This window comes from Eubalaena glacialis, chromosome X, assembly GCF_028564815.1.
Source record: "Eubalaena glacialis isolate mEubGla1 chromosome X, mEubGla1.1.hap2.+ XY, whole genome shotgun sequence".
In the NCBI taxonomy this organism is placed as follows: Eukaryota; Metazoa; Chordata; class Mammalia; order Artiodactyla; family Balaenidae; genus Eubalaena; species Eubalaena glacialis.
Window position 1 is genome coordinate 56,359,434 of NC_083736.1, and position 14,491 is coordinate 56,373,924.

Below are 14,491 nucleotides of genomic sequence, written 5' to 3' on the forward strand. Positions count from 1 at the left end.
TTGATGGGAAAGGCCTAAGGTGGGCTGAACCGCACCTGCTAAGCCTTCCAGGAATCCTCCACAGGCCCCCTGGATGAACTCAACCAGGAAGCACAGATGAAAACTATAGACTAGATGTTTCTCTTCAGCTCCAGAGGTATGCACAACAAAAATTATACCTGCTTCCATGCTCACTTTCTTTTCTTTTCTAATTAATTAATTTATTTATTTATTTGTGCATTTATTCCTTTTTTCCTTCAGTTTTTTCCCCAGATTTATTGAGATATAACTGACATATAACGTAGTGTAAGTTTAAAATGTACAATGTGATAATTTTATACAGGTATATATTGTAAAATGTTACCCACAATAAGGTTAATTAACACATCTTTCACCTCACATAATTAGCATTTTGTTGTTGTTGTCATGGTGAGAACATTAATGCTCTACTCTCATAGCAACTTTCAGGTATACAATACAGTATTGTTAACTATAGTCTTCATGCTGTACATTAGGTCCCCGGAACTTACTCAACTTACAACTGAAAGTTTGTACCCCTTGACCAGCATCTCTCATTTCCACCACCCCCCAGCGCCTCATGCCCATTTTCTTTTGTATACTTAAATGGTGTTAGATTGAATCCATTAAAAGAAAAAAAAACACACAGAAGAAACAAATTCTGTTTCCAGTGAGCCACATTTCTTACGTGTCATGGTGATGTGCTCAGTTTTTTGCGTTTTGCCTCATAGAGTACTACCTATGCAGTAAATGTGGGTAGTTGGGCCCACCCTCTGGATTTATTGCTCAAATTCCAGGGCAGGGGAAGAGGATGAAAATAAAAGAGATGGGGACACTTCTTTCTTCATGTGTTCTTATCCTTTAGAATACCCCAAGACGTTCAACCTGTGTGTCCAGAATTAGTCTTAAATTCATGACTTGTAAAGAGAACAATATGTAGGATCTTTGCTAAAACTCATTCCAAAAAACGATTGAAAGGACTATCTCAATACAATTATGGGCTAGTAGGCTTTAAAAATTTTCAGACAACAGTGATAACAGATAAAAGCAACATGAAATGTTTTATTGAGAAAATGACCACTCAGGTGAGTAATATCACAACAGCAATGTCAGAACATCTTCAATATCAGATAATCTTCGTTTTTGTGTTAAAAATAAAAAATAATTTAAAAAATTACTTTAACTCATTCACCTGGGGATGCAGGATAATAGCCGTAGTCCTGGTCAGATCTTTAAAAAGAATAGATTCAGAGGTGTGTGTGTGTGTGTGTGTGTGTACAGAAACTACCAAGGCAGATGGTATGAGGGAACTTAGAAATACATAGGTCTTGTAATTTATCCTTCTTCAAACCCTGGGGCAGGGGCATGTATTTTTCTCAGGGCACAAATCTAACAGTCAGTGTGGATGTTTGGACTGCGTTGCAACAAAGGGTATTATCTCTTCAAGGGGACATCACCTGCAGCCCAGGCCAAGGAGTCCCGGGGGTGGGAGCCGAGCTGTTACTCGGCCCGGGCGGCAGAGGGGGCATCCATGACCAGGGGGTTCTCCTCCTCAGGGACGCTCCTCTTCTTGGCCACAGCAACAAAGGCAGGTGTTTTTCAGTAGGGCTTTTCTTGATCTTGCCCTCTCTTCTCTCCAGATCCTGGCCCTGGGCGCCAGGCGCCTGCTGCGGGCGGCGGCGCGGGTTATTGGGGTGGCAGGATCCATAGCGTGGAGGAGGCCTCTATTGCAGATCGCCGCCGGCGTCGCGCCCGCTCTCCCTGTGCTCCGCCTCCAGCTCCGCAGAGATGCCTGGTGAGGGTCTTGGACCAAGAGCGGTGCCTCGGCCCCTAGGGCGGCTCAGCAGGTAGCTGGGGCCCCGACGCCGCCGCGGGTCGCCCTCGGGCCTTGTGGTCTGCGTGGACCCTGGCAGGTGGTCGGGCCGTGGGCCGCTGGTGGCAGCCAGGATCGATGGGCGGCGGGTCACGGCTGGGGCCCTGCGGCAGGGCGGGAAGCGCCGAGGCCTTTGGTCTTGGGGGTGGCCAGGCAGACGGCGCCTCAGACCCTGGGCCGCGGTGAAGCCTTCGCCGCTGCCCTCGCCTTCGTCAACGTCATGCTCAGCGCCCTTGGGACCGCGTGGTGGCAGCGCTCGGCTGTGGATAGAGAAGCCCCGGCGGAAGCAGGGGCGGTTGGCAGCATAGCGGCTTCCCTCCACTGGGGCGCCGGCTCACGTTAGCGGCCTCGGTGCCCCGCTCGCCCTGCACCACGTGGAACTCTACAGTCTCGCCGTCGCCCACACCGCGTTCGTACTTGTGAGGGTTGTTCCGGGGGATGGCCGTCTGGTGAACGAACACACCTTCCTGGGTATCATGCCTGCTGATGAAACCCTACCCATTCTTCACATTCAACCACTTGACAGAGCCTTGCACCCTCTTAGCGATGATTTTCTTGGGCACCTTTCCCTTGGCGCCCGCCACGGTGGCCTTGGGGATTGCATCCCCGCTGAGGTTGCCGGCACCTAGGGCTCGGGGTGGATCTCCGCCTCCCAAGGATGCCAGGTGTTTCTGCGAGGCTTGAGGGGAGACGGAAGCGGCCACCTCCGTGAGGGAGGCCTCTCCAGCCTCACTCATGAGGCCCTCCTTGCTCTCCTTTCTCAGAGAATCTGAGGGAAATTTGGCCCTCTGACGCTGGAAGGTGGGGGAGGGGGCTGGAGGCAGGAGCTTCTCCAAGAGGGTTGTGGATCAGGGCCAAGGGCTCTCTGGCTTCACTCTGAGACTCTTGGAGAGGCCTGTGGGGTCTCCTGGGGCAAGGGGACGCAGACCAAACAATGGCTACCGTGGTGATGTCTCACTGTGGGGGGGGCAGGGCGTTCCTAGAGGGGGCTCGAGCTGGGGGGCGGGGCAAATGCACTCCTCTCAGTGCTCCTGCCAGCACGTCACAGTACCTCATCGTTTCTGGTGGAGAGGAGGCACACTTGAAGCTCTAGGGAGTGGTCTTGAACACCCTCTTACTTGCTTGAGTGGATGTGAGGAGAGGACCCACCTTCCATCCCTCTTCCTTGGTTGGGGAGATTCACAGCCTCCTAAGGGCACTCTCTCAATATTCTCTCACAAAACCGTGGTCCTCTTCCAACCCCTGGTGTGCCCTCTATATGGGTCAGGCATTTTGTGTAACTTGAGGCAAAATGACAACCGCATGATGTTAAGACCCAGTCAAAGAAGCCTGCTGTGGTGTTTGTTTGTTTGTTTTGCTTTTGTTTTCCGGCAGGGGAGCAAAGGAAGGCTGCCAGAGCTAGAATGCTAGTACTGAGAGGACACTAAAGTCGCGCAGGTTTATCCAGACTAGTGTTAAGATTGCGTTGACCTAAAACAAATAGACTGTCAGGTATTGCCACAACAAAAATGGGTTTATTCCGGATCAACAAAGAATTACAATTCAGGGTCTGCAACCATGGTGAGCCACGTGCCAGTCTCCCCAACAGGGAGAGAATAACTCTTTCAAAGAGAGGAAGAGGAAGTTAGGAAGGCTATAGTAAACAGAGTGTCCATTGGAGGCTGAGAGTTGGAAGTGTGGTGACTTTTCATTGGCTGAGTCCTGACAGTCTCTCATGGGCTGAGCTCTTGCCAGGCAAGAAGAGGAAGTCTTTCTTCTTCCTGTTGGGCTCTGCTGTCGTCATAGGGTGTGAGAGCTCACCCTTCTAGCCTCCTGACTCTATTTTAATTGAAGTTTCTCTTTATTAATTTTTACACTCCTCCCCTTTGATCAAGATCTTTCTCTGAAAGCATCACTGATCAACAGGCCGGTTTTCCTGTTTCAGCAGCTTTTTGTCCCTCAGTGCCAGGAAGGACCTTTCCTGGGTGTAGTATCCCATGTTAGAGTGAAAGTGCACAGTTTGGAAACCTATTGAAGTCACATTAGAGTAACAAGGAGGGGCAGGAGGGAGAACTGTCAGGCACTTTTTATCTAAAGTTCGTGTAATCAAGATCATAGACATTGGAGATCATCGGAAGCATTATGCCACCATCAGGGGTTTGGCAGACAAACTTCCTACAGGCCTAACTAATCTGGATATCTTGGGAAAGCTGTCTTATCAGATATTGTCTGCTTCAATTTCAGAAAATCTCTACTTTCAGATCACCAGATGATGTGCAGGTCCAGTAAGGATTGGTGCTTTCTTTAGGTGTGTCACGTGAATTCAAGGGTCTATTCCCTGGAGCTTGGTGGCACAAGGGTTTGTTAGCAGTACCTGATAGGGGCCTTTCCAAGCAAGGTTGAGTCCTTCTGGAAGTGTCTTTTCCAATGGATAAAATCTCCAGGTTGCAAAGTGTGATGCTTAGTATCTTCCTCTCCTGAAAGCACACTGTGAAAAGATTGCTCTATCAAAACATGGTTATTTATAATAGAAGCAATTAGGCCTTTGAAATATCAGAGTATCTCTCCTTTTATCAGTTGTGGGTCAAAAGAGGCAGGCACCAAGTGACTATCCTGTGACTATCTCAGAAGGTGAGAGTTTGTGAGTTCCAAAAGGGGTGGATCTGAGATTCAGAAGGACCAATGGCAATGCTTTTGGACAAGGTAATTGGAGGGTCTCTACAAATTTTGCCAACTGAGTCTTAATAATGCCGTCAGTGCACTTGACTAACTCAGAGGCCTGGTAAGTGCAGTGAAAGTGCTGTAAAACTGGCCAAACAGTGCAGACTGGTTGAAGTACCTGACCAGTAAAGTAAAATGGGTGCCTCGATCATTATGAAGTTTGAGAGGAGTTCCCCAGATAGGGATAATCTTTTCCAAAAGGACTTTAGCCACAGAAGAGGCAGTAACCTGTCTGCAACGGAAGGCTTCAGTCCAGTGTGAAAACATACAGACCATGACTAAAACATATTTATATCCACAAGGTGGAGGAAGTTGTATGGAATCCTTTTTCCAGAGCGTGAATGGTCCATTAGGCAGTTTAAAATGTCCGGGAGTAGTACAGATGGTCTTCTCTGGGTTGTATTTTGGACAAGTGGGACAAGTGTACATTCAAAGAAGATATACAGATAATAAATAAGTTAACACAAACATGATACACTTCGTATGCCATTAGGGAATTACAAATGAAAACAATAAGACAGGACTACACACCTATTAGAACTGCTAACCTCCTCCCAAAATGAAAACATCAAATACTGGAGGATGGAAAACAACAGCAACTTTAACTCATTGCTGAAGGAACGCATTTACAGCCTCTTAAGAAATAGTTTGGCAGTATTTTCCAAAGCTAAACAAGTCTCACACCTTGAGATCCATTGAGGTAGGCACTTTTTGCCCCCTTGTTAATGTTTCCCCACCAATATTGATTCATAAATGTTATCATTTTGTCAGTAGGCCAATAGTTTAATGCATGTACAGTGGTTAGCAGTGGGAATTTTAGTCTCCTGTAAAACCGTGCTGCTATTTCATCTGACTCGGAGCTTTCTCTTTTTATCAAAACAACAACTGTTGAATTTCCAATCTTGTTTCCCTTTTCTGAGGCCAAATGTTGGGCTTCTCTAGCCAGTTTTTCTAAGTTATAATTTGGGGAACTATCCCTGTGAACCATCACAGAGGTTTGGCTCTTGTCGATTACTTTAAGGGCAGCATTCCTTGCGGAAATGTCAGCAAGGTGATTTCCCTTAGCTTCCAGAGCATCAAGTTGAGAATGCCTCAGGATCTTGATAATAGCTAAAATGGCAGGTAAAAGTATTGCATCCAATAATCCCTGAACATAGAGGCCACTTTAAATTTTATTTCCGCTGGAAGTAAGGAAGCCATGTTGCTTCTACAACATTCCAAACTCATGAGCTACCCTGAAAGCATATCTACTACCAGTATAAATATTGGTAGTTCTGCCCTTGGCTAAAGTACAAGCCTTTGTAAGAGTGTATAATTCAGCCTGGTGGGCTGAAGTAGCCATAGATAAAGGTGCTGCCTCAACAATATCAAAAGGAGTGGCGATAGCATACCCAGCACAATATTTTTGCCACTGTCACCTTTTAAATAAGAACCATGAGAAGTCAGTGTTACCCAAAGGAATTTCCTGCAGATCATCATGATCAGTCAGCATTAAGTAGTTGTGAGGAACTTTTTGTCAGTGATGGAGGGGAGAAGAGTAGCAGGGTTAAGCTCATTACAGTGTAAAAGAGTTATATGAGGAGTAGTTAACAAAAGGCCTTCATAGGAGGTGAGGCAGCTGACTAAGGAATGTTGAGTGTGATGAGAATTCAGGAGGGCTTCTACTTCATGAGGTACAAAAATGGTTAAAGGGGCTCCCCCAATGATTTTTCTCAGTAGCCTTAACCAAAAGGGCAGTGGTGGTAATGGCTCTAAGGCAAGGGAGGTATCTCCATGCCACAGGGTCCAGTTGCTGGCTATAACACCCTATGGGTTGATGATGGCTCCTGTGTCTTGCAGTGAGTACCCTCAAGGATGTTTCTTTCCTTTACATACACAGAAAGGTAAAAGGGAATCTGATCATTGGGAAGCCCAAGAGCAGGTGTGTTTGTCAAACTCTCTTTTAAGGCTATGTCGACTGATTCTTCCCATAAAAGTGGATCGGTGTTGTTGTTCTTTAGGAAAACTTGCAGAAGTTGGGCCATAAGAGAGACTTTTGAATCTAATTTCAGCAGTAACAAACTAGGCTGAGCAAAACTTTGCAGTTGGCGCTTAGTTTTGGGTTTTGGGAAACTTAGGACACCATGAAGCCTCTCTGGATTTAGGTGTAGCCCTTGTTCTGATATCAGATGTCCTAATTATTGAACCTGGGTTTGGGAAAACTGCATTTTTTCCTTGGCAATTTTGCGTCCTTTTGAGGCTACAACCTTTAACAAAGGGATGCTGTCTTCTTGTGAGGAGGCTTGGAAAGGAGGGCAAAGAAACAAATCATCCACATATTGCAACAACGTAGAACCCCTAGAAAACTTTATATCAGCCAGATCAGCCTTCAGGATTTGTGAGAAATAAGAACTCTCATTAAAACCCTGAGGCATTATTGTCCAGGTGAATTGCTTTTCTTCCCAGGTGAAGGCAAATAGGTATTGGATAGCTTCATCAACTGGAATATAAAGAATGCACTGCATAAATCAATTATGGTAAGGAACTTGCTTCTGGTGGAAATGGATGTTAGTAGCGTATGAGGGTTAGGAACAACAGGGTGTTGAGGGATAACAATGTTGTTTATTGCTCAGAGGATCTCTCACTGGCAAAATAGGAGTATTACTGGGACTAGTACAAGGGACAATGAGACCTTGAGCCTTGTAGTCTTCTATTATGGGCTTTATACCTTGAAGGGCTTCTTTATTTATATGGTATTGATTAATTCCGGGGAGAGGTTTGGAGGGATCTATATGAATCTTAATGGAATTTTGCCAATATCAGTTTGAGATTTTGGCAATACAAAGGGTGGCAGCGGATTCAATAAGGACAAATGATCAGTGTTTCCAGAATCAACTCTAGTGCCATCAGAGACACAGCAAATTAAAGATGTCAAAGGGTCACTTAATTCACCTGGTTGGCTGCTATGATAACTACTTTCAAATTCTAAGGCATAATGATTTCCTTAAAAGCCTCAGCCTAATAAATGGATAGGAGCTGGGGAACTAAGGAGAAAAGAGTGTGTATTTCTCAAAGGGCCTAAACAAAAGTAAGTAAGTTCAGAGACAGAAACCTTTTGAGGTTCATTCGCGATCCCTCTATTTGATCTGTTTTAGTGCACCAAGGCAGGGGCTGCTTTATAATAGTTGGGATTGAGCATCGAGAGTGTGGTTCCAGTGTCAGTTAGGACTGGAAGAGAGTCATCCCCAATCTGGAGCCATGTTTCCCCAAGCTGATTAAGAGGGAGAATTGGGAAGCGCCCCTGTAGTTCCTCGGAGCCCCTTCATTGAGAATTGGGAGGATGTTGGACAGGCTGGTTGGAGAACTGAAGGCGCCTGAAGCACTTGAATTTGTCACAATCTCTTCTCCAATGCCCTGGCTCTTTGCAACAATAGCAGAAAATAGGAGGGTTTCGGTTTTGTTTAGGGGCCTTTATTTGCTGGAGTTGAAGATTAAGAATTTTAGTTGTCTTCCTTTTAGGTGACCCCTCCAGAATGTGAGAGCGCTGGTTTGCCAGATTAACTACACCTGGAGTGGACATAGTTTCCCATTCCATCCTGGTTATTTTTACTAGAAGGGAAAGGTCCCGATTCAGCCCACTAATAAACACAGAGTTAAAAGCTACCTGGGTGGAATCAACATTGGAAGACCAGAGTTTTCTTTGAAAACAATCTGAATTCATTTGTAGTAGTTATGAACATGTTCATCAGAGTTTTGTGTGCAAACCTGAATTTTGTTCCAATCAACAGTCTTTGGAAAAGCCCTAGATATTGCGTGATGATGTCGCCTAGGGATTGCCCAAGCCTGATCATATAATAAGTTAGTGGGCTGGTCTCCAGTTTGTAATTCTGGAGACATTTCAGGATTTTTCCCAATTAGCAATTTCCATCCAATGCTGGGCCTGGCCTTCACCGACAAGCATATGAACTAGCTGATATAAGTTGATAAGTCTGAATGACCATATTAAATTATTCAGCAAGTCTGTGAGGAGCTTCAGTTATTTTGGGAAAATCTTTGACTATGGCTTGCAGTGCAGATTTAGTCCACGGAATATAAAAAATTAAAGGTTTAGCCTCTGGGTCCTCAGAAGGCTTAATTTTAAAGGGGCAGGTTCTGATAGGTTCAGAGAAAAGTGGGGCAGGGAGAGCTTCAGGGAAAAAGGGAAGTTTGGCAATAGAATTTGTATGGGGGAACTGAGGGTATAGAGGAGGTATAGGCAGTATAAAAGGGAAGGAGGAAGATGGTGTCTGAGCCAGGGCCTGAATAGGAGGAGCCAGAGAAGAGGAGCATGAGGCTTCAAAACCCATCCTTTCTTTCTTTAATCATTTGTTTGCCTCTGTTATCTTAAAATCTTATTTTGCAGAGAGGCAATTATAGGCTCCTGATAACATTTGGAAGCCTCAAAATATCAAACAAAATAGGTGTTCCATTCAGTTTTGGAAATTTTAGAGTTATGGTTGTCCAATTCGGTTTTAAGAAAAGTAAGTTTGGGGATTTCAAAAGTTCCCCATAATGGCCATTGATGTTCTAAATTGTGTTTGGTTGGGTCACTCCATTTAGTTTGAAATTCACATGAGAAAGGACAGTGTTTTTTAAACATAAAATTAATTGGGGTCTCTGTGGGAGAAGGGGGTTGCCGTGAAAATATTTACATAATTGGGATCCCATTTCTCAGAGGTTTTTCTCTAGAGTAAAGCATAATTTTCAAACAGCTGAAACAACTGAAACAGCTTAAACAGCTCAAACAGTTCAAACAGCCTGTTCTATGGGAGCAATCTGGTCCCAAAGGAGCAGGGCTGAAAGCCCCTCAACACAGCTCTAATGAAACAGCTTAATTTTGAAGAAATCAGACTGAAGGTTTAACAGTGAAGTTCCAGTAGGACAGCATACCTTCTGAAAGGAATGGGCCAAAGGGTAGCCAGTTCCAGGAGGAACAGCCCCTGTTCCTAAAGGAATCAGGCCAAGGGACAGCACGGTTCCAGTTGCAATAGCCTGATTTCAAAAATCAGATAGAAGTGCCAAATGAGTACTTACAGACAGAACAAGACCTGAACCAGAAAAGACAAAGCTTTAAAATAGATCCCAAATAAAACCTAAAGAGCTTCAAAATGCAAAAGGGCAGAAGCTTGGATCCAGGAGAAAGACTTACCCCCCAAACCCCAGGGTCTGTGAGAAAAGCAGTGAGCAAGAAGGGGTTCAATGTGGATACCACACCTGTTTCCTCACCAGCCTCAGAGTTGTCAGGGGCTCTCTCTGGATCCCGATATGAGCCACCAAAATGTTGACCTAAAACAAATAGAATGCCAGATATTTCTCCAGCAAAAAAAAAAACGTTTATTCAGGATCAATAAAGAATTGCAGGGCTTCCTGGTGGCTCAGGGGTTAAGAATCTGCCTGCCAATGTAGGGGAAACGGGTTTGAGCCGTGGTCCAGGATGATCCCACATACTGCGGTGCAACTAAGCCCGTGAGCCACAACTACTGAGTCTGCGCACCACAACTACTGAGGCCTACACGCCTGGAGCCCATGCTCCACAACAAGAGAAGCCACCGCAATGAGAAGCCCGCACACCCCAACGAAGAGTAGACCCTGCTCGCCGCAACTAGAGGAAGCCTGTGCGCAGCAACGGAAGAGCCAATGCAGCCAAAAATAAAATAAATTAAATAAATTAAAAAAAAAAAGAATTGCAATTTGGGGTCTGTAACCATGGTGAGCCATGTGCAAGTCCCCCACAACAAGCAGAGGATAATTCTTTTAAAGATAGGAAGAGGAAGCTGAGAGGACTAAAGTAAAGAAAGAGTCCATCAGATGAATCAAAAGTTCCAAGTACAGTGGCTTTTCCTTGGCTGAGACCTGACAATCTCATTGGCCAAACTCTTGTCAAGCAAGAAGAGAAGTCTTTCTTCTTCTTCTTTTTTTTGACAATTTAATTAATTAATTAATTAATTTTAACATCTTTATTGGAGTATAATTGCTTTACAGTCTTGTGTTAGTTTCTGCTGTATAACAAAGTGAATCAGATATATGTATACCTATATCCCCATATCCCCTCCCTCTTGTGCCTCCCTCCCTATCCCAACCCTCTAGGTGGTCACAAAGCAGTGAGCTGACATCCCTGTGCTATGCAGCTGCTTCCCACTAGCCATGTATTTTACATTTGGTAGTGTATATATGTCAATGCTACTCTCACTTTTTCCGAGCTCACCCTTCCCCTTCCCCATGTCCTAAAGTCCATGCTCTATGTCTGTGTCTTTATTCCTACTGGGTTATCATTGTAGGGCATGAGAGCGCCCCCTTCTGGCCTCCCAACTCTTTTTTTTTTTCTTTAAGGGTTTAATGCCTCCCCCTTTTTTTTTAACATCTTTATTGGAGTATAATTGCTTTACAATGGTGTGTTAGTTTCTGCTTTATAACAAAGTGAATCAGTTATACATATGCATATGTCCCCATATCTCTTCCCTCTTGTGTCTCCCTCCCTCCCACCCTCCCTATCCCACCCCTCTAGGTGGTCACAAAGCACAGAGCTGATCTCCCTGTGCTATGCGGCTGCTTCCCACTAACTATCTATCTTACGTTTGGTAGTGTATATATGTCCATGCCACTCTCACTTTGTCCCAGCTTACCCTTCCCCCTCCCCCTATCCTCAAGTCCATTCTCTAGTAGGTCTGCATCTTTATTCCCATCTTGCCCCTAGGTTCTTTATGACCTTTTTTTTTTTTTTAGATACCATATATATGGGTTAGCATACGGTATTTGTTTTTCTCTTTCTGACTTACTTCACTCTGTATGACAGTCTCTATGTCCATCCACCTCACTACAAATAACTCAGTTTCGTTCCTTTTTATGACTGAGTAATATTCCATTGTATATATGTGCCACATCTTCTTTATCCATTCATCTGTTGATGGAATGGACACTTAGGTTGCTTCCATGTCCTGGCTATTGTAAATAGAGCTGCAAAGAACATTTTGGTTCATGACTCTTTTTGAATTATGGTTTTCTCAGGGTATATGCCCAATAGTGGAATTGCTGGGTCGTATGGTAGTTCTATCTTTAGTTTTTTAAGGAACCTCCATACTGTTCTTCATAGTGGCTGTATCAATTTACATTCCCACCAACAGTGCAAGAGTGTTCCCTTTTCTCCACACCCTCTCTAGCATTTATTGTTTGTAGAGTTTTTGATGTTGGCCATTCTGACTGGTATGAGATGATATCTCATTGTAGTTTTGATTTGCATTTCTTTAATGATTAATGATGTTGAGCATTCTTTCATGTTTCTGTTGGCAATCTGTATATGATGATAAATCTGAAAGTGAAATTAAGAAAACACTCCCATTTACCATTGCAACAAAAAGAATAAAATATCTATGAATAAACTTACCTAAGGAGACAAAAGACCTGTATGCAGAAAATTATAGGACACTGATGAAAGAAATTAAAGATGATACAAATAGATGGAGAGATATACAATGTTCTTGGATTGGAAGAATCAACATTGTGAAAATGTCTCTACTACCCAAAGCAATCTACAGATTCAATGCAATCCCTATCAAACTCACTGGCATTTTTCACAGAACTAGAACAAAACATTTCACAATTTTTATAGAAACACAAAAGACCCCGAATAGCCAAAGCAATCTTGAGAACGAAAAATGGAGCTGGAGGAATCAGGCTCCCTGACTTCAGACTATACTACAAAGCTACAGTAATCAAGACAGTATGGTACTGGCACAGAAACAGAAATATAGATCAATGGAACAGGATAGAAAGCCCAGAGATAAACCCATGCACATATGGTCACCTTATCTTTGATAAAGGAAGCAAGAATATACAGTGGAGAAAAGACAGCCTCTTCAATAAGTGGTGCTGGGAAAACTGGACAGCTACATGTAAAGGAATGAAATTAGAACACTCCCTAACACCATACACAAAAATAAACTCAAAATGGATTAAAGACCTAAATGTAAGGCCAGACACCATCAACCTCTTAGAGGAAAACATAGGCAGAACACTCTCTGACATAAATCACAGCAAGACCCTTTTTGACCCACCTCCTAGAGAAATGGAAATAAAATCAAAAATAAACAAATGGGACTTAATGAAACTTAAAAGCTTTGGCACAGCAAAGGAAACCATAAACAAGACGAAAAGACAACCCTCAGAATGGGAGAGAGTATTTGCAGATGGAGCAACTGACAAAGGATTAATCTCCAAATTTTATCAGGAGCTCATGCAGCTCATTATCAAAAAACAAACAACCCAATCCAGAAATGGGCAGAAGACCTAAATAGACATTTCTCCCAACTCTTTTAATTGAGGTTTCTGTGTATTAAATTTTTATATTTGTAAAGTAAGGAAGCTGAGTGGGAACACTTTTGTAACTAGAATACTCTGAAAACCCTGTTGAGCTCTGTGTTCTTGCCTATGTAAAGCAAATGATCAGGTAGGGTAAAATAGAGCTGAGGGAATTTGCCCTTGTGTTTACCTGCAGATCTAAACTTTTATTTTCTTCAAATACCTTATGACTTGTGATCTTCTTCCTAAATCGCGGTTTTGATTTACTTACATAGAAATTCTAAGAATTCGGCCTAACTGCTGTGCTGATGCTATGCTTAGGTACAGCTAGCTCTCTGAAATATAAACTTTCTGAAGTGATGACAGAGCCGGCTAAAATAGTAGATTGTAACTGGTCAGAAAACTTGGCTTTCATTTATTAATAAGAAAAAAAATAAGGCAAGTTGTCCTGCCACTTTAGAGTTTACAGAAACCTCTCTCTTACCATGTTGTGCATTTGGCCCTTGCAACAACCCACTCTATGAAGAAATGGGGCAGGTGCTGTTTTTACTTCAGTTTGACAGATGAGGAAACCAGGGCCCAGAGATAGGAAGCTGCTTTTGCTTAAGTTTGCATATTTATGGAGCAAACCCTAAAATCTGATCTCATATACATTTCACTCTAGGTCCGGTTATCTTTCCATCACACCTCACTGACCTTCATGTACAGTTTTGTCACCTGTTTCTTCTGGTGTCAGAGACCAGGAGCCTCTTTCAGAGAGGTCATGGTCTCATTGAACAGCTCAGCAGAGAACCCAAGACACACCTCTCACATGGCTAATCTGTCTCCCCTGTATCCAGGCTCCTTCAGGGGCAAAAATTGCCTTTATATCAACTAACCAGCAACCCCTGTCCCCACACAAAGTAATCTTCTGCCTATAGCTGACTAGAAAACATACCCTACTATGGACTCAGGAGCCATTTCTTCACCATGCTGGTTTAATACAAAATGGAAGAAGGGGTCTTGATTTTGACTTTACTGTTTAAAAAAACACTTCTTCAGGTATCATCTCTGGTAGAATTTACAACAAGCATGAGAGAACCCTATGCTACTGTCAGTATGCTCACACGACGGCAATTAAGTGGGGGCACCAGGGCACCAGGGCACAAAGCAACTAACGTGCCTAAACATGGCCACCCATGTAGTAAATACAGAGCCAGGATAACACCTTTGGGCCTTGGACCCTCTGGTTTCTAGTCCACTGTGCCCTCTATGGGCCCATGAGGCCACTTCTATGATGTCACCAACAGTACTTTCTTTCATGTGTTGAGAGTTCTTCTTGCTGCTTCCTACATTTACCATGCTCATTCCCTTCTCTGTGCCTGTGTTCCCTTTTTCCTCACTCTCCTAGGAATACCTTTATAACCTCCCCTCTGTCTGTATAAATGCCACCTGCCCTTCTAGTCCCAGTTTTGCAATCCCCTCCTGCCCCCTTTCCAAAGGTACCAGTCCACCTCCATTTCTTTCTTCTCAGAAACCTAGTTGCTCTTACAGCCAGACAATTAATGGCTACGTTACTTCTTTCCTATGTGTAAGGTTTTCTATCTCACTATTATTCCCAGCTAGATT